At 34.8% G+C, this 15162-nt stretch overlaps 1 protein-coding gene across 3 annotated transcripts in view; it reads right to left on the minus strand.

The window, feature by feature from the left end:
* Positions 1–15162, minus strand: part of LOC136031448 (transcriptional activator cubitus interruptus-like) — a 158541-nt gene that overhangs the window by 107141 nt on the left and 36238 nt on the right. Inside the window, exon 1 of one of the 3 annotated variants that reach the window (XM_065711045.1) lies at positions 7336–7579. The exons of the other annotated variants lie outside the window; for them this stretch is intronic. The gene's annotated coding sequence lies outside the window, so the exon portion shown is untranslated. Of the gene's footprint in view, positions 1–7335; positions 7580–15162 lie in introns of those variants that run through there. 3 annotated transcript variants of the gene reach the window in all.

Consider the following 15162-nt stretch of genomic DNA (forward strand, 5'->3'; position numbering starts at 1 on the left):
GGGGTTCAGGGGAGGGGGCTATATGGGAGGATCTTTCCTTGGAGGAATATTTCATGGGGGAAGAGAAATTCAATGAAAAGGGCGCAGGACTTTCTAGCATTACTATAAAAAAAAAACAATGAAAATGTAAACATGAAAAAGTTTTTTCAATTGAAAGTAAGGAGAAGCATTAAAACTTAAAACGAACAGAGATTATTACGCATATGAGGGGTTCTAAAAATACTCTAGCATAAAGAGCGAGGTATTTAGGAGGAGATAAATACTTCGCTCTTTATGCTAAAATTTTTTTTAATAATTTCAACTATTTATTCTACGGCCTTTCTGATTCAGGGGTCATTCTTAAAGAATTGGGATAAAACAAGATTTAGTGTGAAGAGCGAGGTATTAACGAGGGGACCAACCCCCTCATATATATAATCAAAAATATAAGAATATAAAAGTTTGTTACGTAAGTTAATTCTTAAGTCACGTATTTTTTTTTACTAATAAAAACGTTCGTTAAAAATAAAAGATATAGTTGCCTTTTTAAGTAACCGAAAAATTGGAGGGCAACCAGACCTCCTTCCCCACCCCTTATTTCTCAAAATCGTCTGATCAAAACTAAGAGAAAGCCATTTAGCCAAAAAAAAGAATTAATATGCAAATTTCATTTTTATAATTTATGTACGGAGAACCAAAATCAGACATGCATTAATTCAAAAACTTTCAGAAATTAAATAAAAAAACAAGTTTTTTTAAATGAAAGTAAGGAGCGACATTAAAACTTAAAACGAACAGAAATTACTCCGTATATGAAAGGGGCTTTTCCTCCTCGACACCCCGCTCCTTGCGCTAAAGTTTGATTCTTTCTCGCAACTCTACTTTTTAAAACAATAAAAAACTTTAGCGTAAGGAGCGGGGTGTCGAGGAGGAAAAGCCCCTTTCATATACGGAGTAATTTCTGTTCGTTTTAAGTTTTAATGTCGCTCCTTACTTTCATTTAAAAAAACTTGTTTTTTTATTTAATATAACATAGGGCTACGTCTGGTCTGGTCCTTTACGTTAAATTGACCTGAAGGCATATAACATCTTAAACTAACCCTGTTTCATGTGATAGGCAAGAAAAGGCACTTAATGTAAAGTATAATGCAGCACTTAGCAATCTGAGTAACATCAAACCCAAACATGACTATTAAGTTTTATTTTACTGAATGTAGCTTAACCCCTATTTAAACAGAAAGTGACTATTTAGGTGGTACACATGCCTGCAATTTGTGTTTGTTTTTCCTCCATGTCCGTGGGAACCCTCAAAACAAATGAAAAAATGTAACCTAAAAGTGCACTCCCTATAGATTCTCACTAAAATTCTCGTAAGAGACAATCTTCTGAAACCTCTCCTTGTGAAAGAGAGACATCTATACTAGGCACATAGGCATATGCACATGTTCAAATACTCCAGAATCTTAAGATTGTTTAAGAAATAAATGGTAGGATAAGTTGATGCATTGGGTAACATGGGCAGAGAAAGGTAGGAAAATGAAGATATATCCAGGGTGCTCACTAGGATTGTGGAATCGGTAGTTTTTACTGTAGCTCCAGAGTTGTTGTCGAATGCGCATGACAATTTTGGAGCAGGAGTAGGTAATTTTGTGGAAGTAGATTCTTGGAAAAAATGCAAGTAGAGTTGGGCAGTAATTTTAGTCAAAGGTGAGACGATCTATTTTATTGTAAACATGGTTGGATTAGGCTACCCTCTTAGGTACATTTTCATATATGAATTTGAATTAGTGAAGTCATTCTGGATGTTTCCTGGTAAGCAGTAGTGCCAATTCACGAAAATGTAGGTGGGCGCAAGGATTTTTTTTTTCGTTTTTTGTTTAATAAAGAACCATATTTCAACTTGCACGTACGACAAGGTCAAACAAATACGTTGAAAATTAACTGCGAAACAAACAGGGTTTCCACAAAAATTTCTCAAAGAGGGCAAGCCTACAAAAATTTTCAAGAAAATGTGCCATCCTAAAGTTGTTGCCGGCTGGGACTAATGTCCAAAAAAAAGTTTCTTTCAGAAGAGTATTTTTTTAAACGTCACGGACTTTGCATATATGGAGTATGTTGGTCTTGTAGGAGGGGGCTGATATTCTCCTATGGAGTGCTGGAATTGTCAATTACAAATTACGATGATTAAGTTAAAGGCCGAGAGGTTCTAGTAAAGAGAAACAGCACTACTGCTAATTGTATAAAAAGTTACGGATTGATTTTTTTTTAACTGGGTTTTGAGTTAATTTTACTAGATCATAATTTGACATAGTAAAAACAGGTATACAACAGGTAAACCAAGCGGAGGTATTTAACTTTCCTTTCTGGCATACGCTTAAGGAATAATGCAATTGCCTTACTAAGACAACGTAGTAAAAATAGACCAAAGCAATTTAAGAAGTCTTTTTAACACTAAAATATAATGTAACAATCCCTTTTTTTTTCTCTGGCTCTATTCTGATAAATTTTACGCAAATAACTTTTAGAAATGAGGAGTTAGAAACAAAGAGAGTAGAAAATGGTATTTAATTCGATTACTTTCATGGGTAATAACTATTGTAGAACAACCTCTGTTCTCACTTCCTTTCAGTTCCAAAGAGCAATTAGCTGAATTTTTATGCATTATTTCGAGCTCAACCGTCTGGGCTATTGTTTAAAAGAGTGGAAAATGCAAATTCAACTGTAAAAGAAAAAAGACTTTATGCTTGACAAACTCTTTACTATTCAAAATGGGAATTTTAGCTCTTAATTAGTTTTCGGACCATCAAGACTGAGATTCGTTGCGGTGCGATAAGACCATGTTGTTTTTGCAGAAATGGGCAATAAATAATGACTGGCAGGATTCGGACATAAACATAATTACTTTAGTTTCCTTGTTAAGAAAAAATTGTTGAAAATAATGGTAATTAATGAAACGGAGGCCTAAGTAATCGTGAGAAGCCATCGTCCCCACGAAATGAGTAAGAGTATGTCAATATTCAAGTGACTGGGTAGGCTAAATCGGGTATATAAGCTTTTCCAAAGAAGCGAATGAACAAGAATATTTTTCTGAGTAACCTTTGTGGGGACATTTGGTCAATTTTTTTGCATGAAAATGTTTGTTTTTTTTTTCGACTAGCACATCCAGGAGCAGATCAGTACACAGAAGAAAGGGGAAATTCCTCAAGGTTTGTCATTAGACTCACCACAAGAAAACTATTGAAAAAATAGTCAGTAATATGATGGTTTAGGCTTAATGGCGGTTTGCACTTGGCTTAGTAGGCTTGTTACAATGGTGTATGTGAAGTTCATAAGAATACAAACTTGTTTCTGATCGATGATTATTTCAGCTGACCAATCATGGGGGATTTAACAAAGCAACATTAAATATCTTACCTTAAAATACATGGTACTTACGACTCGTAGCGACCACACTCAAGAAGTGAAGGTAGTTTAGTCATAATGAAATGTACCAAAGTGTGACGAAAATATAATACTTTATTAACAAAATTAGGGAAACTGCAATAGAGAATTGTGGAAAGCAGGCCATCTAGACTACATTATATTAAATACCTAACCTAACCACCTCTATATATTAAAGTGTTTAATTAAAATATACCTGCATATTACTTTATCTTGCTCAGGCTAAGCTGATTATCTCCAAGTGGACACAGAAAACCGGTTTAATTACAGATCAAGAACAATGTGTGATCGCTATAATACGTAAGTACCAAATAGATTACCACTTTAGCCTTGGATGCCAACTTCAGAAGAGAGGAGGTAACAAAGGGAATTCTTCTAAGAATCCCAGGTCCCAGGGAAGACAATAAAGAAAGTCACCAGAAACATCAGATATTCACTTGAATCATGTTGGGATCTGATCAAAAACAAAAATCGCAAGCCTCAGCCAGGCATGTTTACCGGGAAAAGTGGGCCTTGACCGCCACCCCCTATGAGAAATTTCCAAGATTTTTAGGATTTTCCAGAAAATGTCCCATATATTTCATGGGACTTCCTAAGTTTTTTTTTCCAATTCTCACCTTAGTTTTTAGGGCCGGTTATACTTTTCGTTGGAACTGGCTTGTAAATTCTAGATTATACTAGATTATAGATTATCTTGTAATATAGATTCTAGTTGGAAACAGATTTTAATTTCAAATCATAAGCTAGTTAGGTCTAATCTGGGTAATATTCTGATGCGACGCAGAAAACAGACAACAACAAAAATATACTCATATACCTTCCCAAAATAATAATCGCTACTGTCATAATTCGTTCCTAGAACTCCTAGATATAGGGTGAGAACCGTTCCCAGGGGGCGACCGGGTTAGCTGCCTCGGATAACGCAGCTGGAGGGGGGCTGGGGGATTGCCCACTTTGATCCTTTTTTTTACTTTGATTCGGTTTTTTGTTTATATTTGAGTCGGAAGGGATGGGGGGCTGTAAAAAATTTGGTAAATGTTTAGTTTCGTTCCAAATGCTCTAAAGTGCGTATTACTGCATATGGCAAGATTCTGATGATCGCATATTGTTTCTGTCATTATTAGAGAAATGCGCCCATTTTTTAGGTTTCTAAAATCCCCTCCAACGAGACTAAAAATGAGTAAAGTGGGCTTGCTTACAGGTAACATTACCTATAGAGCGAAGCGTATTAGTCCAGGAGCCCTGCGGGCAGCGGGGTGAGGTCTGTATTCTATATTTATTCAACAAAGAGTGATAAAACTAAAAAAAAACTCAAACAAGGTTTATTAAATAAATATAGAATACAAACCTCGCTCCGCTGCCCGCGGGGCTCATGGACTAATACGCTTCGCTTTTTAGGTAATGTTACCTGTAAGCAAGTCCACTTTACGCATTTTTAGTTTGCCCCATGGAGGAGGAGGGTCAACCAGAAATGGATAAGCTTCTAGATTAGCATTTCTAAGTGCTGTAAACTGGAAGGAAACTAAACATTTACCAAAAAATTTTCCCCGGGCACCACCAACCCTTTCAAAGGCTCTGACGGGGATGCAATTGCAGCGGTAGCTATTATTAGCTTCTAACTGGAGAGAACGTTGAATTGAGATTCGAATAGTATGTTACTGTTTTTTTTAATTTGGTTTAGGCATATATGGTATATCAGAATGTTTCCCAGATTAGCTTACGACTTATGATACCGCTTCTTAGTTGCTCGGGTAAATAGGGTCATTTGAAAAATAGATCTGATGGAAATCAAACGGTTTTTGTAATGTACCTCCTTGTTCCAATAGTTTTCAAAGAAGCTACCTCTTATTACTGTTTAAACAAATCTAGAGTCCTTAGAAACAAATTCATGTGTCTGTATCTGTTTCTATCAAGTTCAAAACAGAGGACCTTCTTCCCTTTTTTGGGAACTAGCCTCGACTATTGTCTATCGTGCTAAACTCCACCGATACCCGCACATAGCCAACCTTTTGGGGTAAGGGTACGTTAGGCAGGAATCAGACAGAAAAATATATATAACCTATGATTAGATTCCCCGTTCACTGCTCATTTCCAAATATAACAAGCGTAGTCTTCGTCAATGCTTCTCAGCACCCTAAGGGGGCCAGATATAGCCTAACCCTAAACTTAAAGGTTTTTTTTTTTATTAGCTTTATTTGACATGAAAACTAATCGTTGATGAGAAATGAGCAATAAGGATAATGACAAACACACACAATCAACAAACTTTCGTGTGGTACACTAGAATTAAACCTGGGCCCATAGGGGGCAGGGGTCTGAAACGTAATTGCAATGGCAGCAATTATTATATGCGGGAAGAACATTGAATAAAAAATATAACAACCTAATAGCCTATAGGCTAGACTAGGCCTGTTTCTTTTTCATATCTAATTTTTCCCTATAATATACCTTTATCTCTATTAGACTAGCCTATGGCAAATCTAGGTCGGTTCCAGTAATCTATGTTTATGTAACAAAGAACTTTTTATTTAATTTTTTTTGGTCAGTAACACAATCCTGAGGCCTAGCCAACTTGATCAAATTTCAAAATATTATCGGTCTATTTATTGGGTTTTCAGAGTTGCTTCCATTTTTGTAACTGTGTCCCCCACCACCACCACCCCACCCACCAATTTCCTGAATATATACATAGGCTAGCCTACACTGAAAAGTTTGCTCATTTTGAACTAGCCTAGAGTCATCAGAAAAGAGTCAGCTAGAAAAGTAGACTCGAAGAAAATTATGCATTTTTTTCTAAAGTTAAGATAGGCCAAGGCTAGTTAAGACGTGTAGGTTTGTAGACCTATCCACTATACAATTTCCTAAGCCTCGAAAATCAGAAGAGAAGGGATCGGTGATAAAGTTTAACTGGAAGCAGTTTTGAAAATAGAATAGGCTAGCATAAATAGAAATTTTTGGATGTATCAAAAAAAGAACCATTACAGCGTTTTAGTTCAGAACAAGACAGGGATTATTAAATAGCCAAGCGTTAAAACAATTTGCAATGAGAGCTGGAAATTTTTAACGCAAGAACTCACTGAATTTACAACATTAATATAGAAACAAATATGAAAAAAACATCATATTTATACTCATTAAATAGCGGAGAAGAGTAGTGGAGTGTGGTGGAGTTCTACTTAAGCTACTGTTTGCTATCTTGGAAAGAGATTATGTTAGGAAAATGAAACTTTTAGCAATGAATCCAGGGCCAAAAACATACTCTGGGAAGGCAATAGGCTACCAAGCTTCCATGTCAACCCTCTTCTGATTTTAAGTCTTAGAAATTTGCCCACTTGATTGGTCTATTCCTAGGCTATTGAAATTTTGTAATCTCTATGAAGGTTTCTTGTCAAAATTTAGAAAATGTATTTGTATATCTTTAAAACCTTATAAATTCGGATTGAGCAGAGTTGTGAAGCTGAAAACACCTTTGCAGTACCTCATTTAAGCAGAAGATCTATTTTGCAAGGTTTCACTTTTAACACAAAGACTTTTAAATGTCATCATAGGTCAAGGCCCTCCCGAGGGAGAAAGAGTGGATGTAGCCTAGCTAGGCTACTCTAAATATCGTCCCGGAACATACTTTAGTCTGTAGACCCATCTCTGAAAGTTCTAGTACACCAAAATTCCATTTTCATAACCTAACCCCTTTCCATGAAAGCCAAAAGTAGCTAAAGTAGGATTTTACCCATTGTCTAAACTGTTGCCTCTAAACTATTCTTAAAAGTTAGGCTACATCCATTTTAAAAGTTTCATTCTCCTACTTAACTAGTCTACATTCCAAGATGGCAAAAGCCCCTAATCCATAATTTTATCCAGGACATAGGCTCCACTAGTAATAACGTTTATATTTGAAGAAAATCCAAGAACACCTACTTTTCGTGCAATCCAGTTCACCAATTCAATTGCATCAAATTAATATCCATCAATATCAACAAATAAACGCGTGTCGCTGCTTACACTCCCTTATTTGACCACAAACCACTTGTCCACAGATTAGTAACAACAAACAAAAACTGTGGACACAAAGTAAATAAAGTAATTTAAACACCAGAGCAGGCTATGCTCTTCGCAAAACTCGGCACTCTCTGACAGGCGAAGGTCCCACACTTTACAACTCAACTTGTAGCGCTTAGCCTAGCCGCTCCTGCCATCGGCTATAAATTCCTCCGCTGTCAAGGGGACATGTTGGCACTGCCTGGTTCGTATCTTTACAATTGGGCGTAGGTAAAGAGAAGGCAGAGGATTTTTCAGAAACAGATTTAGTGACACCTCATTTGAATATTCCTTTTTATGCAAAGGTATTATGGGAGTAACTGGTTTTTTCGGGGTAGGGCTTGACTATGGGGTATTATATATCTAAATGGTGAATGGTAGTTTATCCAATCCACCAAAATCAATTAAAAATGGCGGTAAAAACTAAAAAAAGCCATTTTGTACCATAAATGTACTATTTAGTACTACAAAAGTACTATCAAGGTACTTTATAGTACTATAAAGGTAAATATGTACTAACAAAACTGATCTGCTTCTGTTGATGCTCGACATTTATAAGTTGATTTGGTTTTGACAATATTTTGTAAGAAACTAAATTTCAGCTCGGAAGGCAAACTGAGGTCTTAGGAGGGGGCATACTGAGATCTGAGAGGGGCAGTCCATTGGCTATAAATTCCTTCGCTGTCAAGGGGACATGTTGGCACTGCCTAGTTCGTATTTCTAGAATTGGGCGTAGGTATAGAGAAGGCAAAGGATTTTTCAGAAACAGATTTAGTGACACCTCATTTGAATATTCCTTTTTATGCAAAGGTATTATGGAAGCAACTGGTTTTTTCGGGGTAGGGCTTTTCTATGGGGTATTATATATCTATATACTAAATGGTAAGTGATAGGATTGAGACCGTGACTTCTGATTTTAATGTTGGGTTCCTTTTTGTGCCATAAAGGGGCTATGGGAAATTACTGCTTTTTTGGGAGTTGGGTTCTACTATTTTTCATATCTATTTACACAAATGTAAGCGATAAAGAGTCTTTCTTCGATACTGATTCAAATGTTTGGATCCCTTTATGCAATTAGGGGGTAATGGAAAATATCTAGATGATCGGTTCCTTTTTCATGCAACAAAGGAATTACGGGAAATAATTGTGTTTGGGGGGGACTTTACTATTCGATGTTAAATATCTATTTGTTCAACGGTAAGTGAACAGGGTGTTATGCTGATTAAGATGTTTGGTTCCTTTTTAAGCAACGAAATAATTGTTTTTTGGTGGGATGGTTTGGCTTTACTATTTGGCATTAAATATTTATTTACTCAATGGTAAGTAGAAAGGGATGGTATTTAATCCCACGATACTGATATAGATATGGAAAGAAAGGGGCTATGAGAAATGAATTGTTTCTTGTGTTGGGCTTTACTATTTAGCAGGTTTATTCATTTACACAGTAACCCAGTAGCAAGGGATAAGAGATGTTATTTGATCTTTTATATTGATTTAAATGTTTGGTTCTTTATTAGTCAACAAAGGGGCTATGGTAAATAATCGTTTCTTGGATATTACGTTTTTATTTACACAATAGTAAGTGAGAACGGATCTTATTTAATGCTAAAATACTGATTAAAATGTTTTGCTCCTTTTTATGCACTAAAGGGGTTACCGGAAATAATTCATTTTTTTAAATTTACAATGTTGGGTTTTACAATGGGGAATTACATATGTATTTACCGAATGGTAAGTGGTACAATGTTATTTTATCTCAAATGACTGATTTAGAGACTTTTGACTTAAATGGTTGTCTCCTTTTTAACAAACGGAGGAATTGTAGGAAACAGTTATTTGTGTGTGTGTGTGTGGGGCTGGGGTATCATGGGACATTGAATATTTATTTACTCACTGGTAAGTGATAAGGGATGCTACTTAATTTTGCAATATCGATTTATCCCTGGGGGTTCTTTTAATGGAGCAAGGTGTTATGGGAATAACTGGTTTATTGAGATTAGACCTTTCTGTTACATATTTATTTATTGAAGGGTAAATGATAATAGATCTTATTTAATCCTAAAAGACAGATTTACTGACAAACGATTTAGATTTTAGGTTCCTTTTTCATACAAATAATGGGCTATGGAAATTAATTGTTTTTTTTTGGAGGGGGAATGGGCTTTGCTAATTGATACTAAATGTTTATTTACTGAATGATAAGTGATAAGAGATATCATTTAATCTTTTAAGACTGATTTTAAAGGCCTCTGATTTGAAGATTAGGGTCCTTTTAATGCAAAATGGGATTATGAGATGTTTCCTTAGAGGTGGGGGAAGTGACTTATTATTGGGCAATACATATTTATTTACCAAATTATAAGTAACTTATAAGTTTTATATAATTATAATAGTAATTATAATAATATTATAATTATAATAATATAATTATAATATATAATATAATTGTAATATATATAAAAAGGTAAAAAGGTAAAGGATACGGCATTAGACTTTACAGTCCGTACCGGCGGTGCTGATCTCCGTTTCTTGGCCCTTCAGCCAGGAAGTGCAATGGGGGGTTGGGGGCCAGCCATCCTGTGCTTTCGCACACCCTTCCTGTTTGCCTTCCCCAGATTTCTCCAGGTACCCATTTAGAGCTGGGTCAACTCTGGCTAAGCTTGCAGAGTCTCGCCACTGACCCCCGTCCCAAACTGAAGAATCGGGTACACTGGGATTCGAACCCGCGTCCTCTCAGACAAGGGATCCCGAATCCAGCGCACCAACCCACTCGGCCAGGACCTTTTAATATATATATTAAATATATATATATATATATATATATATATATATATATATATATATATATATATATATATATATATATATATATATATCATGAAAAGAGAAATCACCAATGCTACAGCACAAACACACACACAAAAAAAAAAAAAAAAAAAAAAAAAAAAAAAAAAAAAAAAAAAAAAAAGAGACCGAAGGAGAAAAGGAAGACTGTTTTCCTAAATTAGTGATTAATATAGACCAGCACTTGAATGAGGCCTTAACCCTACTCATCCATACAATCACATAGGTCAAGCAGCATAGCCACGCTCAATCAACCATAAAGAATAATCCATGGACAGGCAGTCATGTCGTCAATAAGTATAAGTCGTCATTTACCGAACAATAGAAAAAATAATATAGACAAATAATTCAGAGGCAACACCCAACATAAGGGCTCATCAGGAGAATACACTGGCCTATATAGGGTTTCGCCACTCTAAATTCTCTACCCAGCACAGTGTTGTGGCTACCACAGAATATCCATGGCATCCCCGCGTCAGGTATCACCCCCAAAATACATGCCTATGAAAAAAAAACAGCAAATGTAAAACAACCAAGTAAAACCAAAACAAGCTTATCCTGTTAATATATCCCTCTCTTTAGCAACAATAGGTAAACTAAATATTATAAATTTTACCAAATCACAAATATTAACACATTGCAAAAAACCTGAATGAACTAAACAATTATAGAATTCATCTTTACCATGTGGCTAATTTTTTAAAAAATCCGCTCAATTAGAAACACAATTCAAAATAAATGGCGCTGTGACAACATTTCTCGAACCTCCGAAATTAGTTAAAAATTTCTTTAAGTATTTCTAGATAATTCTTTTGATATTTATTTAAAAGTTCGTTATAATGAAAACTAAATTTTTTAAATTGCCAAGTTAATTTATTTGCAGAAAAACCTCTTGATATCAATTTTTGGCTTAAGATTTTACATCTATTTTTAAAATCAATATAATTACTACAAATCCTTGCATACCGAAGTAACTGTGAGAAAAACGCCGAATATGTGATATTTGAGTGTATATTACTTTCAGGGAATGGGAAACTAATCACTTCAAAATCAAAATTATCCGTTTTATTATACATTTTAAAACTTAATTTATTATTATCACAAATATTAATATTTAAATCTAAGAAATGATCTTCATGACCAGCGCCATGACTAGGCTCAAGAATAAGCTCTGATGGATATATATTTTTATAAATATCAATGAAATCCTTACAATTTAAGACCAAAATATCATCTAAATATCTTTTATTATTTGACAAAGCATGTTTTAAATTAATTGGATTATTCTTATCCATCATATATTTATATTCTAGTTGACTTAAAAACAAGTCAGCTATAAATGGGCTGGCATTCCCCCCCCCCATGGGAATTCCCATAATTTGCTTGTACAAATCACCCCCAAATCTTATATAAGTATTGTATAAAACAAATTCCAATAACTCAAAAATCATATCCAAGCTGTAACATCTCAAGTTAACTGTAGTATTAAAGCAGTTTGTCCATATGGCTTTTTTATTATAACTGTCTATTTTTAAGAACCTTTTACTAGATAAGAGGAAAGATTTCTTTATAACAGTTTTTAAATTATCAAACACTAAATTAAGTGATAAATTAGTATACATTGTCGCAAAATCGAAAGACTCAATTCTTTTAGCTGAAACCATTGTTAAAGAATCTATCACCTGCAGTGAATTATTAACACTCCAATATGGATTAAAATTCGAAAATTTTTTAATACCAGAACAATAGGTTTTAAGTTTATTTACAATTTCCTTTAAAATTAAAGCGAGGTCAGTAGCAGCAATGCGTGTTGGACATTTAGCTGCTCCAGCAATAAACCGTGGTTTAGGGGGATTCTTATGAAATTTTACAGTCCAATATAGGAAAGGGAACTTTTTATCATTGTCATTTATTTTAATATTAAAATTTTTAAAAAGTATTTCTTCAGTCTTTTCAATTAAATTCTCATCCTCTATATTTACCTTTTCATAAACATTAGTTGTGCATAACTCCCTTTTTAAGATATCACAATACAGCTTCTGACAAATTATATATTAAATATTTTAATATATATATACCTTTTAATATATATAATTATAATAATAATTATAAGTATAATTATAAGTATAAGTAAATAAATGTTCGATGTAAACATTTGGCTGCTTCTCGACCCAGCAAAGGAATTATGAAAAAAAAATAACTTTTTAGGGATTGGACTTGAGTCATGGGACAGTACAAATTTGCTTAATGAATGGTTAGTGAATCATGGATTCGATAAGTCAGAATTTAATGACAGAACATATCTGATTTAAATAATTAGCATTTTTCCCAAAAAGGGAAATGCAATAGTAAACTTTTGGGTTTGAGTTTTTGCTACTAGGTACAAGGTATATGAAGAATCTTTTAATAAAATAAGCAATCGTAGTTAAGAATAGTACCGCAACTTAACTTACGCTGCCTTTTACAAAACATATTATACACTAAGCACGATTTATTACACTAGTAAAACAAGAGCCAAGAGCTCACATGACACTTGTGACGAGGTCGGAAGAGCCAAGAGCCAAGAGCTCATATGGTATTTGTGACGAGGTCGGAACCTATAATTAGACTCGATATTCTGGTTTTCAAGATTTCCGTTTCCTCCTCCGCCCCTCAATGTCTCTGCATCGATCCGAATTGAACATGGAGCATCTGATACATGACATATTTCTATATATCAAGTTTCATTAAGATCCGATCATTCGTGAGATAAACATATTTCATTTTTCATGAATTCCCCTCCCTCCATCCCCTTCAGATGATCAAATCGGGGAAATGACTGTTATCAAGTCAATTTGTGCAGGTCGCCGACACACCTACCAGTTTTCATCGTCCTAGCACGTCCAGAAGCACCGAACTCGCCAAAGCACAGGAAATCCCCCAAAGAGAGCGGATCCAGTCGAGTTATGTCAGTCACATGTCTAGGACCTGTGCTTATTCTTCCTACCAAGTTTCATCCAGGTCTCTCCACTCTAAGGGTTTTCCATGATTTCTGATTTCCCCCTCCAAATCCCTTCAATGTCACCGGATACAGTCGAGATTTAAAATAAGAGCTCTAAGACAGGTCCTTCTAAACATTAAATTTCATTAAGACTCGATCAACCATTTTTAAGTTAAAAATACCACATTTTTTCTAATTTTTCCGAATTAATCGTCCTTCCACTCCGCCCCAGATGGTCGAATCGGGGAAGTGACTAGTTCTAATTTCCATTGTAATGCTTTGTAGGAAACTCGAATTAGCGCAAACGTGGTTAAGGATCACAGCCGATAGTTTCCCTTTCTTACAAGGTTCGTAACTTTCGGGGTAAATGAACAAGCGTTACTGAGCGTCACACCAAAAAGAACTGCAGACCAAGCGGTAGGGTTCCAGGGGGTCAGGGAAAGTAACTTCTCTTTTCAAGGGATTGAAGCGCATCACTTGGGTCTTATTAACGTTAATCTGAAGTCCATTTGAACTACACTGACCTTCGAATTTGTCTTTTAGGCCACTATCAAACTGGGGGATTACTTGAGACCTTTCAATGAGCTTGTATCTCAGCAGGGGTAATAAATCAGCCATAAATTTGGATATTTCGTCAGTGTTTTCACATAAAACATTGTTAATGATGGCCAAAAACACGAGAACCAGCAAGTTTAGTAAATATGATGAAGAATGGGTATGAATTGAACGACAACAGATACCATTCCGTGAAGAATCGAAGCCTTTTTAGGTTGCATTTGAAATGCATAATACCTTCTGCTGTAACGGATAATATTGTTTAGTAAGTTCTCAAAACTCATTTTTTTCTATTGCTATTTTTGCTATTTTTTGCGATTTGACGAACAAATCTGAGAAGAACAAGAATAACAAAATAAGCCTTTCTGTCTATGTATTGAAATTTTTTATGTTAAGTTTGAATCAATGACAGTAGCCGATTATTTTGTTATGATTGTTATTTCTTACTGCAATTGATAATGTGCTGATGCAAGCTTTAAACGACTCATGTCTTTGCTACTGGGCACTGGGTACACGGAGAAACTGATTAACAAAAGATTTTGTTCGATCTTAGCAAAATACTTTTTTTCATACAAAACTTGATTTATTGACAGTTGCCGGTTGATTTAAGTATAAAATTAAATAAAAAAACTAGTTTTTTTAAACTGAAAGTAAGGAGCGATACTAAAACTTAAAACGAACAGAAATTACTGTGTATATGAAATGGGTTGTCCCTTCCGCAATCCCTTGCTCTTTACGCTAAAGTTTTTAATTGTTTTAAAAAGTATAATTGTGGCAAAGAATCAAACTTTAGCGTAAAGAGCAAGGGATTGCGGAGGGGACAACCCATTTTATATACGGAGTAATTTCTGTTCGTTTTAAGTTTTAATATCGCTCCTTACTTTCAATTTAAAAAACTAGTTTTTTTTATTTAATTTCTGAACGTTTTTGAATTAATGCATTTTTAATTTTGGCTCTCCGCACATAAATTATTAAAATGAAATTTGTATATTAATTTTTTTTGGCTAAACGGCTTTCTCTTAGTTTTGATCAGACGATTTTGAGAAATAAGGGGTGGGGAAGGAGACCTAGTTGCCCTCCAATTTTTCAGTTACTTAAAAAGGCAACTAGAACTATTAATTTTTAACAAACGTTTTTATTAGTAAAAAATATACGTAACTTAAGAATTAACTTGCGTAACAAACTTTTATACTCTTATATTTTTTATTATGTATATGAGGGGGTTTGTCCCCTAGTTAATACCTCGCCTTTTACACTAAATCTTAAGTTCTGTCCCAATTCTTTAAGAATGGCCCCTGAATCAGAAAGGCCGTGGAATAAATAGTTGA

The sequence above is a fragment of the Artemia franciscana genome, chromosome 9 (genome assembly GCF_032884065.1).
Source record: "Artemia franciscana chromosome 9, ASM3288406v1, whole genome shotgun sequence".
NCBI lineage: Eukaryota > Metazoa > Arthropoda > Branchiopoda > Anostraca > Artemiidae > Artemia > Artemia franciscana.